Raw genomic sequence first — 13437 nt, 5'->3', positions numbered from 1 at the left:
ACGCTCTCCGCCCGCGGTCTGCCTCTCACCACCCTGCTCACCACCTAGAAGGTGCAGCTGCTGGCTCCAGACATGAGTAGCCCCTGGCCCATCATAGCCAGGGTCAGGAGAGACCCCCGAAAGCCCCAGAGGAGGAGGGTCTCTCTGTGGGGGAGCTTGAGACTGCTCAGAACAACAGTTCTAGAACCTGTCTTTCCAGCCCAAGGCAGGAACCATGCCGCTCTGCAGGCTGGGGTTGATGCGGTGTCAGCGGCGGGCATGACAGGTGATGGAGAGGTCACTGAAGAGCCTGCAGGCACTGATGCCTCGTGAGCTTTACAAAGAGCTTCCAACCCCAGGCGGGCCAGGCGGGCGGCCCTGCGGCAGTCAGCCCTGTTCTTCCCCAGAGCCTCGCTCAGTGGTCCCGCCTGCAGAGAGACCATGATGCCGGGGTGGGACTCCTGTACGTTCAGCAACCTGCGGGTCAGCATGGAGTAGCTGCTGCCATGAGAGGTGGCTCTGTCCTCACTGCGGTGCCTTTCCAGGCTGATCACGGGGATCAGCACTCTGTTACTGGGGCAGCACTTTCTCCTCTTGAATAAATGAGTCCCTCAGATATCAATCCCCCTGCCTGCCCAAAACGCCTCCACCATCATCACAGTCCATGCTCTCGCAGAAGGACTTGTTGTCCTGGCTTCCCATAGAACGTTCTCTTGACCAAGGAACACTTTTGCTGGGAGAGTAGTTGCAGCAATGGGTTCACACCCACCAGATTCCCTGGAGTGACCAGGAGCCTCATACCCTGGGAGCAGCTGGCTTGATGAAGCACTGGTCAGCTCTGACATGGTGCCACCAGAGGGACAGAGTCCTGAGAGGCTGGGCTGTGGGGTTGTCTTCTTAGGCTGACTCTCCCCATCACCACGAAGGGGAGGTGAGGGGGCCCCCTCATTACTAAGCTCAGTGGCCCACCCAGGGAATCCTTACTCCCACTTCCCAGCTTCTGAGTCTGGACAGTCTGGTCCCCAGGGGCAGAATCCAGCATTTTGGTTCTGCTTTTTTGCATATTCTATTGACTTTGTTACAAATTAATCACTAAAGGGATATTGACTAAAAGTTTAAATTATACATAACTTAGTGCTTAGAAAGACACAGGTTCCCCAACACGCTGCAGAAAAATCTAGACATTTTTGCTTTTCACCCAAGCATTGGGGAACTTACCTTTTAGTTCATGTAATCGTGATGTTGAATCTAAAAAAATTAAATGATTTATAGTTGAAGATGGATAGATAATTTCTGATTAATCTACATCTAGATTCACATCTGTCACTTATCAATCAGTTTGCCATAGGAGGGGCAAGGCACCCAGGGTCTAATCAGACAAGGCCTCAGGAGAAACACAAGTTTGAGAAAAGCTGGTTTATCTTTGTACATGGACTGCATTTCAAACGCTTGCTCCTTTTCCGGGCTGCAGAAACCATCAATATTTTTTAGATGTCTGCATATATGGATGCTGTAAAAATATAATAGACTAAGATTTCTTTTAAACGATAGCTTCCTTTAATTTTTGCGCATTTCACATCCATTTTAAATGCCGCTAGCATCGCTGAGGTTAACTCAGTGGGACTTCTAAGCTGCGAAACATTAGCAGGAAGCTAACCACCGAATGGCGGTGGCCAGAGGCAGGGGTGCAGGTGGGAGAACGGGTGAGGCGTAGAGGACAAAGAGCGAACCTCGCCTGCACCTGCTCTTACAAAGCTCACCTGGAGGCTGTGAGCGCGTCTCTCAGTCACAGGACAGACAGGAGCTGGAAGAAAGGGGGCTCTTTCTGTCCCCGATCCTTTGACTGAGCCCCTCCTCGTGCCCCTGAGCTTCAGGGCTCTGGTCCTGGTCCCTTTCTGTCCCCGATCCTTTGACTGAGCCCCTCCTCGTGCCCCTGAGCTTCAGGGCTCTGGTCCTGGTCCCTTTCTGTCCCCGATCCTTTGACTGAGCCCCTCCTCGTGTCCCTGAGCTTCAGGGCTCTGGTCCTGGTCCCTTTCTGTCCCCGATCCTTTGACTGAGCCCCTCCTCGTGCCCCTGAGCTTCAGGGCTCTGGTCCTGGTCCCCATCACCCCACACCTCCCCTTGCTTTTGCCTCAGTGTGTCACCCAGATGAGAACCCGTCCTCTGGACCCCTCTTCCCCTGCTACCCTGCTACACAGCACCTACAGGTGGGTGCTGCCTGTGACCCCTGGGCCATCAGTGACCCTTCTTCCTCTCTACCTGGTGGTCTTCAAGTCCTTCTTGGTAATGCCATGGGCCCCATTTCCTCAGCCTCTTGGAACCTCTTGCCCAGGGCAGACGTCCCCTGGAGAACTCTGCCCTTTTGATCTCCCGCCTTGGGGCCCCCGGCTCTGCAGGAGGGTCCTCAGAAGACAGGCGGGGGGCCTGGACCCCGGAGCAGTGAGACAGCGTGGAGCTTTGGACCGCCTGCCGACAGGAGCCAGAATGACAAGCCCGAGCGGCTTCACTCCTGGTTGCTCTTATATGTAAGTGATGGCAGATTTCTCACCCCGGATCTGCTGAGTACTCACTTTGTCACTAAATGTTTTTGTCTTCACTGATGCTTCATTTGGATGATCTGCTTCAAACAGTTCATCAACAATAGTGAGAGAAAATTGTTCATGTGTCTTTTTTTGTGTGTGCCAAATTTGTGAACTTTATATTTTCCTGATAAAGTTTTTGAAGTGTCAACCAGATTAAAGTCTCCTGATGATTCATGAAATGTCTGCCAAGATAATGAAGTAACGATTTCGAAGGGGGTCATTTCTGTGAAGGGCTTCCCTGGTGGTTCAGACGGTAAAGAATCCGCCTGCAATGCAGGAGACACAGGTTCGATCCCTGGATTGGGAAGATCCCCTGGAGAAGGAAATGGCAACCCAGTGCAGCATTCTTGCCAGGGAAACCCCATGGACAGAGCAACCTGGTGGGCTACAGTCCATGGGGTCACAAAGAGTAGGGCACGACTGAAGTGATTTAGCACGCACGCACGCACGTAAGAGTTCTTACAACAGATGACTGGGTGGTCGGAACTTGGAAAGACTGCTGCTGATTCAGAGATGCGTATGGGAAGACGCGAGGGTCGGGGCTCACTGAACTTGTTCCTCTGACCCTGCCTGGGCTCTCTGGGGCTGGCATCCTGTGTTTCCTGCCCTGAGTGTCCTCAGGGTGCCTGGGGGTGGAGGTGGGTGGGTGGTTGCAGGGGCCGATGGCTGCACGCAGGCACCCTGCTTCTGTCCTGCGTTCCCGCTGGGCTCCCCGTCCGGGTGGCGGCACCGCGTGGCTACACCGTCCTTTGTTCCCTGGTCCGGCACGCGGCAGCTTTAATGCCCTGTCTTTACTCCAGTGTGGTTTTGTGGCAAGTTGTGTCCCAAAAATGACCCTTCCCTCCCCCCGACACACACACACACACACACACACACAGCCCTCGTGCTCACCTTACTGACACTCTGCAGTGGGTGGGGTTTGGGTAGGGGTCTGCGCCCGCCTCCAGCATCAGAGTGTGACGGACTCCGTGCTGTGACTGGCCAGGCCAGGACGGGACGGGATGGAGCCTCTCGTGACTCCTCCAGGTTTGGAAGCCCTCCCTGGGAGCCACCGGGCTGTTTGGAAGCCCTGTCAACGTGGAAAAGCCGGGTGCAGGCGTCCCAGTCGTGGGCCCCACCTGGGGGCCGTGCTTCTGGCTCCCAACCTTATGGAGGCAGCAGCCGACCCCCAAGGAAAGCAGACCCCAGCCCACCCACGTCGCAGGCTATGAGCAGAGCAGGAAGTGCCCTTGTTCTGAGCCACCGCAGCTCAGGGTGACTCGGTGCCCAGGACATGCTTCTCAGTCCAAGTGACCAGGGCACATGATAGGACACGCTGACCCTGGTGGCTGACGTCACAGACGCCGCTCCCTGCTGGCTGCCAGCAGGGGCCTCACGGGACCTCTCGGCACCCTCTGGGCTGGGTTCTGCTACCATCCTCCGTTCACTGGGAACCTCAGCTCTGGAGGGGTGAGCAACCTGCCCAAAGGCGCCCAGACTGATGCAGGAGGGATCAGATGTCCATCTGATGTCCATCTGACTCCGGAAACTTGCTCCAAACCACTCCCTCCCTGGCCCCCACCCCGCAGGGCACATAGAATCTGGCTGCCACGGCTGAAAGCAGTCAGCCTTCCTTCACTCGTGGGCTTTCGCCGTCTTCTCTGTGTCTTCAGACCAGGCCCTGGGAAGGAAACTCCAGCAGAAGCTCTCAGGTCGGTAGGAGGGTCAGCCCACGATGGAGCAGTTAATGCAGAGCCAGGAGCTGCAGGAGAGGGTGAGGGGGGGGTGGGGGAGGAGGGAGAGGGTTGGGGAGGAGGGAGAGGGTTGGGGAGAAGGGGGAGAGGAGGGGAGGAGGGAGTGGGGAAGGGAGGGGCGGGGAGGAGGGGCCAGCTCAGCAGAGGCTCAGAGGGCAGGGATGGGGAGCGAGGTTGGCCTGGGGAACTGCCCGCAGTGTCCCGCCCCAGCATCAGTGGTCCTCGAGGGTGTGTCTGATGTATCAGAACCGGGCCTCAGCTCGGACACCTGGGGCACAAGCACACTGAGAGCCTGAATCAGTGGGTGGACCCAGGAGGCTTCTCCAGAGTCTGTTTCGTGTGGGTCCCTGGAGAGTCAGGTCGTGTTGTCAGATGGTCTCATTCATTCATTCGAGTTTCCAGGCAGGAAACGGAGGGACGTGGCCCTGCCTTCTGGTAACTTCATGCTGGAGCAGAGAAGGCAGAGGCCCCGAAAGGGACAAGGAATGACCCGGTCAGTGTGTGGGGTCACGAGCGGGCAGGGCTGGGATGGAGGCCCAGGAGGGTGCACCGGTGAGAGCAGGGGGTGGTGGGGCCGGGCAGGCACAGGGCGGGCATATCCAGGAGCACGGGCTCAGTGGAACCAGCACCCCAGAGTGGCTGGAGGTGGGGGACCTGCAGGGTCGAGGTTCCTGTGGGGACGAGGCAGGAGTGGGGAGCAGAGGGCACCTCTGTAGGGCAGCCGCAGGGGGAGAGCTGCACGTTTATCCTGTGAGGGGCAGCCTCCCCCAGGCGCCCTGGACATCAAGGTCATCTGGCCCAGCCTCCACCCTGGACGGCAGCTGACTCGGCACCGTCGCATGCGCCCCATTTTCTCCCATCCTCACACCCCCTGTTTAGGAGCACGAAGCCCTCCATCCGGTTGGAATCAGATCTAATCGGTCCTGGCTCCCGTCTCATCTCTGAGGTGTTACACTGAGTCCAGTTCACGTCTGACACGGGTCCAGCCACGGGGACATTCTCATCAGGGCTGGACCCTGCCTCCTATCCCGAGGCTCAGGTCCGGATGGCTGGGACGTGAGTGACTTCTTACCCCAGGACAGGGAAGGTGCGATTTGAAACAGACTGAGTCCCTGGCCTGGGAGACACCAGCTGGCAGCTCCTCAGTCCCCTCCACCTCCCTGTGGATCATTCAGGAACTGGGAGGCTGATTAGCTGTGCATGTTTCCCTGTTCGCTCAGCACACAGGCTCTGGGTTTTCAGATGCAGTTTGTGTCAGCTAGGTGTGAATTTGCAGCGCTGGATGGACAGTCCAGAGATGACCGATTCCTTCCAGCCCAGGCACCTCGCCCAGATGCTCTCAACCTGGGCACCTCAGCCTGCAAATGGCAGATGAAGACAGCTGCTCCTCTGCTCTGAGACATCTTCTGCAACACAGACAAGTTCGCAATCAGATGACTTTACAACTCCTGCTCTTCAACCCCAGCATAGACACTTTGCTTTGGGCACAGAGAGGATAGCCTGAAAGCTGGGCACGTGCAGAATTCCCTCCGGGAATTACGGCTCCTTCTCCATCATGCCTAGGGCTTCAGGACGCAGCCCGAACACCAGGGGTGAGCAACCTTGCCAGGACCCGCTCTCAAACCAGAGCCATGCTTTTAGAAATGGCCCAACTCATCGGAGGGAGTGGGGATGAGGGGATGATGTAGGGACACCTGTGTTAGCAGATGAGTCTAACCCAGAGGGGCCTTATTTTTCCATTTAGCCTTAGGATCCTGGATTTCCTCCAGGCTGGTGTGATCTGGGAAATCCTCATCGCCCCAAGGACAGCAGAGGGTCTCATACACAGGTTAGCCCCAGTAGGGACCACTCTTCTGGCTACCCCAGCGGCCTTCTGGCCAAGTTCCTGCCACTGCTTGTGAAGAATTTTCATGAGGGCTGCCGTCCCCTTGTTCCAAACTCCGTCCTCCAAGTGCTCAGGAACACTGCCCACGGTGGGAGGGCCTCACGCCAGCGGTGTTGCCCTCACTAAAGTCGTCGGCCAGGTGTGTGCCCACCTTGCAGGCTGGTCCTCCGCCCGCCTCGCCCCGCCCTGGGCAGCTTTTGGAGGACTCTGCATGGGTACATCGTCAGTCCTCTGGGAGTTCTGGAAGCTCAGGTCAGAGACCCCTGCGCACCTGTTGGGGGCCAAGCAGACGCCGGCCCCAGCAGGACAAAGGTGGTGGAATGGCTCTGGGTACCAGCTGCCCTGGTCAGAGGGAGCCCCACAGTAGCTCATGTTCACGGCCACTAAATTTTGGCTAAATCACAGGACCAGGGCCATAATGGGAAGACATATAAAAGGCCCACAAAACGCTCAGGATTTTTAGGTTTTATTTAGGATATAAAAGGAATATTTACGACGGTCCTGCACATAATAAATATTTCTTGCCACATGCATCATCACTGGCAACTTACACCCTAGTTTAGAAATGAGAATGGCCTATACAGGGGCCTGCGAGGCCTCTGTGATTGCATCCGCATTGCCGGGGGCCCAGGAGGCAGAGGGACCTGGGCTGCTCACGGTGAAGCCTTCCTGGTGCTAATTCCTGAGACCTTGAGCTCTGGCGGCTGAGGCAGCTCTTGAGAGGTCAGGACAGCAATCCTGGGGTCACCGGCTTGGGAGAGCCTTGTCCAGGGGTCTCTGGCTGCCCAGATCTGCCACCTCCATCGTCTCTAGCTGTGGACGGTGGAAAACTGGGTCCCACACGTAATTTGTCAAAGAAGATGCTGCATCCCCACCAAGTGCCAGGGCCTGTTACATTCTGGGGATGAAGGGGCAGGGCCAGCCCTGCTTCCAGAACCCGGATTGGCCGGAAGGCAGGAGTGAGACAGGGGCCCGGCTGATAGAGCGCGGCAGGGTCCAGAGGGTCAAGGAGCCGGAGGCAGCAATGACCCTGGGTGTCCTCAGTCAAGACCCCTGCCCCAGGCGTCTCTCTGCTTCACGCGGGGCACTCCTGTGAGCCTCACATGCACCAGGAGCCGGTCAAGGTTATCGTCCCATTTTATAGACAGACAGACTGAGTCATAGAGAGGGCGCTGGGGCGGGGACTGGAGCACAGCCTCTGCCTGGAGGACCTGGGCATTCAGCCATGTTTCCACATGGCCCCCACGGTCAGGATGGGAGTGGCTGCCAGGGAGAGAGAGCTTCCTGTGACCACGCCGGGCCCGGAGCCTGGCGCTCCTGTATCTCAGCCCCTTCCCCTGAACCTCCTCCTCTATACCCCCTCCTCCACCCTCCTTCCCCACTGAGCAGCCCACAAGGCTCTCAGAATCCTGCTCTTGATGCCTTCTGGGGCTCAGAGAGAAGGCACTTGCCCAGGGCAGCAGACCCAGGCCGCACCCAACCTCACGGGCCCCCCAGACTTCACTGATGCTCACACTTGTTTGAAACAGAGCTGGAGGCCAGAGATGGCTGGCGGGCAATCAGTGAGCTGGGGCTGGCCCCATACTCTTGGGAGGCCAGATTCAATTCTTCTGCCACCTCACCTCAGTTCCCATCTCCCGGGGGGCTGCCAGGTGGGGGGTCACACGTGCAGACAGCAGGCCGATGCCACAGGCACGGGGTCTTGTGCCCCCAAGAAGTCCTTCTCACGGGGCATGGACTCTGGAGTCTGGGCTGCACTGGGCCTGGCCAGGACCCGGGGCCTTGCAGGTGGTGGACATGAGCAATGCATCACGTTCGCTGCGTTTAGCCGCCCCTGCAGAGGTATTGTTATAATCCCATTTTCTTATTATTCAGGCAAAGTTAGGCTAGAGAATATATAACCTGATTATGCACCATATAATGTATGAAGCCAGGAAGGTCTTAAAATTAAAACATTTAAAAAGAACTGTCTGGGGAGGTAGTTAAGATCCATTTAAATCCTTATCAAATAATGAAAATATCTCCAGAAAAAAAAAAAAAAAAACAGCCTCTCAGCTATGTGTTCATTTCCATGATCATTTGAGTTTTTAGTATTAAGTCTAAAGACAAATTCACATGAAAATATTTGGGATTTAAATGTACCTTTCGGTCACAGGCTGAGATAACCAGCCAGGTGCAGGGGGGCTTTTTAAAGGGTCTCTGAGCATGTGGGGTCGGTGGCAGCAGGGAGGTGGGTTTCCCTGCCATCCCCTGCCCCGCACACCCTGCAGCACCACCTTCTCCGCCCGGCTCAGCCTGGCAGGCAGCGGCAGGCAGCAGCAGCCGGTCAGTCTCGCCTCCTCTGTGGGCATCCAATTCTCCACCCGGGGGTGAGGGTTAGGATTCCGTCATTTCCTCGCCTCCTTCTCCAGGGGCCTCTGGCAGAATGACCAGGGTGTGAATGCAGTGGCTGCGGAGGCCTTGGTGAAAGCTCTGAGCCTGGCGTAGCCTCTTGGCACCTTGATGCATATTTCAAGGATCAATCACCTTCTCAGCAGTCCTGGCGCTTAACGGAGAGCTGCTGTTTGGGAGCAAAGGTGGCAGGGCAGGGGTCATGGCCAGATCGGGTCATGCTGGTGACCACGGGCTGGGGCCTGGACTGAACCATGTTTACCATGGGCTCTGGCCTCATCTTGGTTGCCCAGCCTAGGAGCTGATGGACCCAGGGAAGGAGCCAGGCTGCGGCCACACGGTGAGCAGCACGTAGCCTCTTGGCAGCAGGGATGGGCTGAACTAGATGGAGGGACGGCTGGGGACCCGGATGGGGAGCCTCAGGTCCCGGGAGGGGGTGAGGACGGACTCCCCAGCAGAAGAAGCAAAGGTGAAGCCCGTACACGTCCTCACTTTTGCCCTTCCTTGTTGCTGAGCAACAAAACGCAGATGAGCTTCCGTGAGATGGTGCCCTGGAATGAATCAAGGTCTTTAAAACACGTAAAGATGCACATTTTCAAACATGTGGAAGAGTGGAGACAGAAGAACGACCCCCAAGCACCCAAGCCTCGTGTCAGGAGCCCTAGACACTACTGTGGGTCCCCTAGGTGCCCCTCCCCGTCCAGACCAGACTTCAGGCTGCCCATGAGTCAGCACCAGGGGTCAGGTGGTGACCCAGGGGCTCCGGCACTAGCTAGGCCCCGACTCCTGCCCAGCCTGGCCCAGAGCAGGGAGGCCCCACCCTGTGACTGTGACGTAAGACAGGGATGCCCAGCAAGGCCCCGCCCTGGCCTCCTGCAGCCGGGCGATGGCCAGCCCCAGGCCACCTCGACCCACGCGCCTCTCCTCTGCAGGCCGGTGGGAAGCCAGCAGCTCGGCTGCTGCGCCCTCTGGCTGGTTCCATGCTCCTTTTCATTTTACTGTGCCTCTGTTGCTTGGGCTGCCTGGCGCTGTGTCACCATGGAGGTGACAGCTGGGTGTGGCCCCAGCCTGGTTCCACCTAGTGCTTGTCTCTGGGACGACACACTTCAGAAGGGACAGAAACTGCTTGTATCCATGTGCGTCCAGCCTCCTGGGTCCAGCCGGGTCCCCTCGGTCTTCAAGGGCCTAGCCCCCCACCACCACGCAAGGTCAGCCGACCGTCCTGCTGTGTCTTGAGCTCAGAATCAGTTGCTCACCGTATACCTTGTGATGAAGGCCCCATAATGAGATCAGGACACAATTTACATCCTCAGAAGTTTATTGATGGTCCCAGCAGAGCTGTTGGACAGAACATTGATTAACGGGAAGACGGGGTTTTTTTTATGAGAAGCATTTAGAACTTCCCTGTTCAGACTCAACACAGAAATCCGGGACAAGCACATGGCCCCAAACCAGGACCTAGAGCCTGTGTTCTGAGGGGCGGGGGAGGGCAGGCCCTCTGCAGCCGGTGCTTGCCGGCTCCCCCAGAGGGACCCCGCCCTGCTCTGAGCACAGCACATCCCCCCATCCCTGGGTCCAGCCCCGGGGCTGGAGGGGCTGCCGGGGGTATGCGGCTCTGGCTCCAGGGCCCTTCGTGGAGGTGACTCGAGGGCTCCCTCTCTGTGATGAGGGACGCAGTGAGGAAGTGCTCGGGTATCCCAGGGTCAGTGGGACTGACGTGGGCTGCGGAAACCTGAGGGGAGCTGGGGGTCTGCTCGAGCAGGCAGTGACGCCCGGGTGGGCAGGGGAGTGACCTGAAGGCGGGGCTCCTGTGCAGGAGTGAGCTCGGGCCCCGACCCTGCCGAGCCGCCTGGGTTCTGGTTGGAAACGTCTGTGTCTCTGGGCTCTCCCCTCCTGTGTTGATGACCTGGAGCCTTCCCTGGAGGGGTCACAGCAGCCCCTTTTATAGGGACACCTGCCACGCCTGCCCGCCACCAGGGTCCCTGGGGGCTGAGACCAGGGCCAAGCGTATGTCCAGCAGGGCCTAAGGCCCTTCCCTGGAATGTCACGCACGGGGTCTCTCCTGAGGGCCAGGCCCACTCCCGGCTGGCTTGTCACACCCAGGGACTCGTGCCTGTGGCCACAAGCCCACCAGTGATTTTACTCCGCTTCTCTCAGTTACCTGGACCGCAGTTTCCCGGGTGTGGCTTCAAGAGGAGGGCAGCCATGGAGACCAGGCCAGGGTGGGCGGAGGGGTGCTTGGGGAAGGGGCGGCGAGAGCTGTGTGGGTCCCTGCCGGCCGAGGGGACCACTGTCCCTGGGACTGTGGGGCTGGGGTGTGCTGAGGTCTCACACCCTAGAAGCATGGACGGGGCAGGGATGCTGCATGGTCTGAGCTACGTGGGCTAAGCATGCAACTTACGAGCAAGAGCACTCTGGGGCAAGGACTCACTTGTGCGCACATGTGTGTGCGTGGAAAGGGGAGCAGAGGAGCGCCACGCGGTGGGCCTTCCGTCCACCCCCGGAATGCGGGATGGAACGGCAGTCGGCCCCAGGGCAATGCCCGTGCTCTGCGGACCATGGGGTGGGGGAGGACGGAGGATGAGGGTTCACGCAGCTCGAGACCCAGCGCACCTTGTGTCCACTGGGAGATGCAAGTGTGAGATGATTTGGGCACAGAAATTATTAAAGACATCGATTCCTTTCAATATATGAATTTTATTTTGCTATAAAAACATTTTGTAATGAGCACGTAAACATCGGACATTGTGTAGCTGTTGCTGTTGTATAAATGCAATCGTGGGCTTGCAGATTTCGAGCTGAACAATTTTACAAGCCTGATTTGAGGATACAGCTTAGGGAAGGGTGTTGTTTTTGATGAATCACTGGACATGGAAGACAAATCAGGCAGGCAGGACGGGGCGGGCAGGGCCCAGGAAGGTCTGCCCAGGACTGGAGGGGGACACGGCCGCCACCCCATGCCCGGAGCCCTCCGACTTCAGGTCCCCAGGGGCCCGGGAGCAGTTCCAGTCCCTGGAAGGTCTGCCCAGGACTGGAGGAGGGCACGGCCGCCGCCCCATGCCCAGAGCCCCTCCGACTTCAGGTCCCCAGGGGCCCGGGAGCAGTTCCAGTCCCTGTCCAGTCGTGGGCTGAGACACTTGCTTTTCTGAGAGAGTCTTTCTTTTCCAACCAGAATCAGTTCTGACTCACCTTTCATATTAGTCACTAAAGAAATCAGCTAGCTTTGAGCACGTAGAATTATTCTGTTACCCAGCTTCTAGTTTTAAATTTTGAAACCTTCAAAAAAAAAGTTTAAAATTTGTAAAACAAACACTCCTACATTTTTCAAATTCATACATTTTAGCGGCTTGTCATATCTGTGCTCTCTCTCTGCGTGTGTACACCTACAGTCACGCACACAGCTATACACACACACTTTTTTTTCTATTCATAAATTATGTAACAGTGAGTCTGAGACATCCTGGCATTTTACCCGTAAAGTCTTCAGCATGAGTCTCCAAAGAGTGAGGACTCCTGCCCACCTAACCAGAACACCGCTGTCACACCTAAAATGCTTTGACATTAACTCAACACTAGCTCACAGTGGTCAGCTCACGTCCATATCTGAGTCTCCTCTATTTATAAAAATGTGTTACATGTTTTCTCCCCCAGGATGCAGTCTGTGTCACTCACTAGTTCAGTCACGTCCCTCTGGACATTTAGAAATCCAGAGCTGCCCTCCGTCCACTTCCCTGCGTTGTCTTCATTTTCCAAGACTGTGGTTCACTGGCAGGCCAGCGCCGGCCCTTGGGGTTATAGGACTGTGCCATGTGGCTAACCATGGGATGGCATTTCTGCCCAGGACTCTGCGGCGGTGTCTTCCCACTGCTTCCGGGCAGCAGGCACACGGCGGCCCTTGCTCCCTTACTGGCCCCTGGGTGTGCAGTGTCTGTGGGAATGTACTCGGTGGTGCTGAGTCTGTGTGGACACCTGGCTCCACCCTCCATGGTCACGACTCTTCACTTAGGGAACCATCACGCCACAGGTGGCAAAATAATGGAACGTATGTGCTACTATCGGTAAAGAAAAACATTCCTTTCTGCTCCTTTCTCTCTTACATTCATCTGTACAGATAGGTTTTTCAATGACTTATCACCCACTGTCTCCAGCATGGGACGCTCAGATGGCTCGCCTGTGGCCAGCAGGAGGCCCTGGAGGTGGGCGTCCGAGTCCTTCTGCTGTGCAGTCCTTCGCCTTTGTGTTCTGCTTTATTTTCGCGACATTGAGATGTCCTAGGTTCATGAACCACTCTGCTTCCACCAGACTCCAAAGATGCGGATTCTTTTACTGAGTGGATACAGAAAATGACATATACATGCACATATCTGCACACACATCACACATATATGCACACAATTACATTACAGGTGCATGAAATTTTATTTTTAGATTTTAAAAAGAATGTATATCTTTAAGATCAAAGGTTTATGCTGACATGACTCTTTCAAAACCAGCATCGCAGTTTTCTCCTGCACCCTCTGCCACTTCCATTTTCCTTCCCTTCTCCAGTGGTGAGAACTCGCCTTCCCAGCGTCCTCAACCAAATACTTACTCATCCACTTTCTCCTCCAACACACATGTCATTTAGGGATTACTACCTCATTGCCATGGTCAACGATAAGCCTAACTAAAATTCATAACATTTTTTATTGTTCTCAAAATATATCCCACAAAGGGTAGACGGGGTGCTCTATTTAAAAGATCTTTGAATTATTTTTCTGAGAGCTGTTTGTTATAAATTTGATGCGCGCTTGGGACCATATAGCTCTGTTTGAATTCACTATTACTTCCCCTTTCTTAATTAATTTCATTTTTTAATATGGAAAAT

The 13437-nt window shown here is 56.2% G+C and overlaps 1 long non-coding RNA gene across 1 annotated transcript; it reads right to left on the bottom strand.

Moving 5' to 3' along the window:
• Positions 1 to 6629: 6629 nt before the first annotated feature.
• Positions 6630 to 10115, bottom strand: LOC132343984 (uncharacterized). Its single transcript, XR_009493041.1, has 4 exons — positions 8833 to 10115; positions 8456 to 8739; positions 7802 to 8013; positions 6630 to 6992 (listed from the first exon to the last, which is right to left on the bottom strand). It is a non-coding gene; the product is annotated as an uncharacterized lncRNA (long non-coding RNA).
• Positions 10116 to 13437: the final 3322 nt, after the last annotated feature.

The sequence above is a fragment of the Bos taurus genome, chromosome 26, assembly GCF_002263795.3.
Source record: "Bos taurus isolate L1 Dominette 01449 registration number 42190680 breed Hereford chromosome 26, ARS-UCD2.0, whole genome shotgun sequence".
Lineage (NCBI taxonomy): Eukaryota > Metazoa > Chordata > Mammalia > Artiodactyla > Bovidae > Bos > Bos taurus.
The sequence above is the reverse complement of the archived record's forward strand: the minus strand, read 5'-3'. Positions and strand labels throughout refer to the sequence as shown.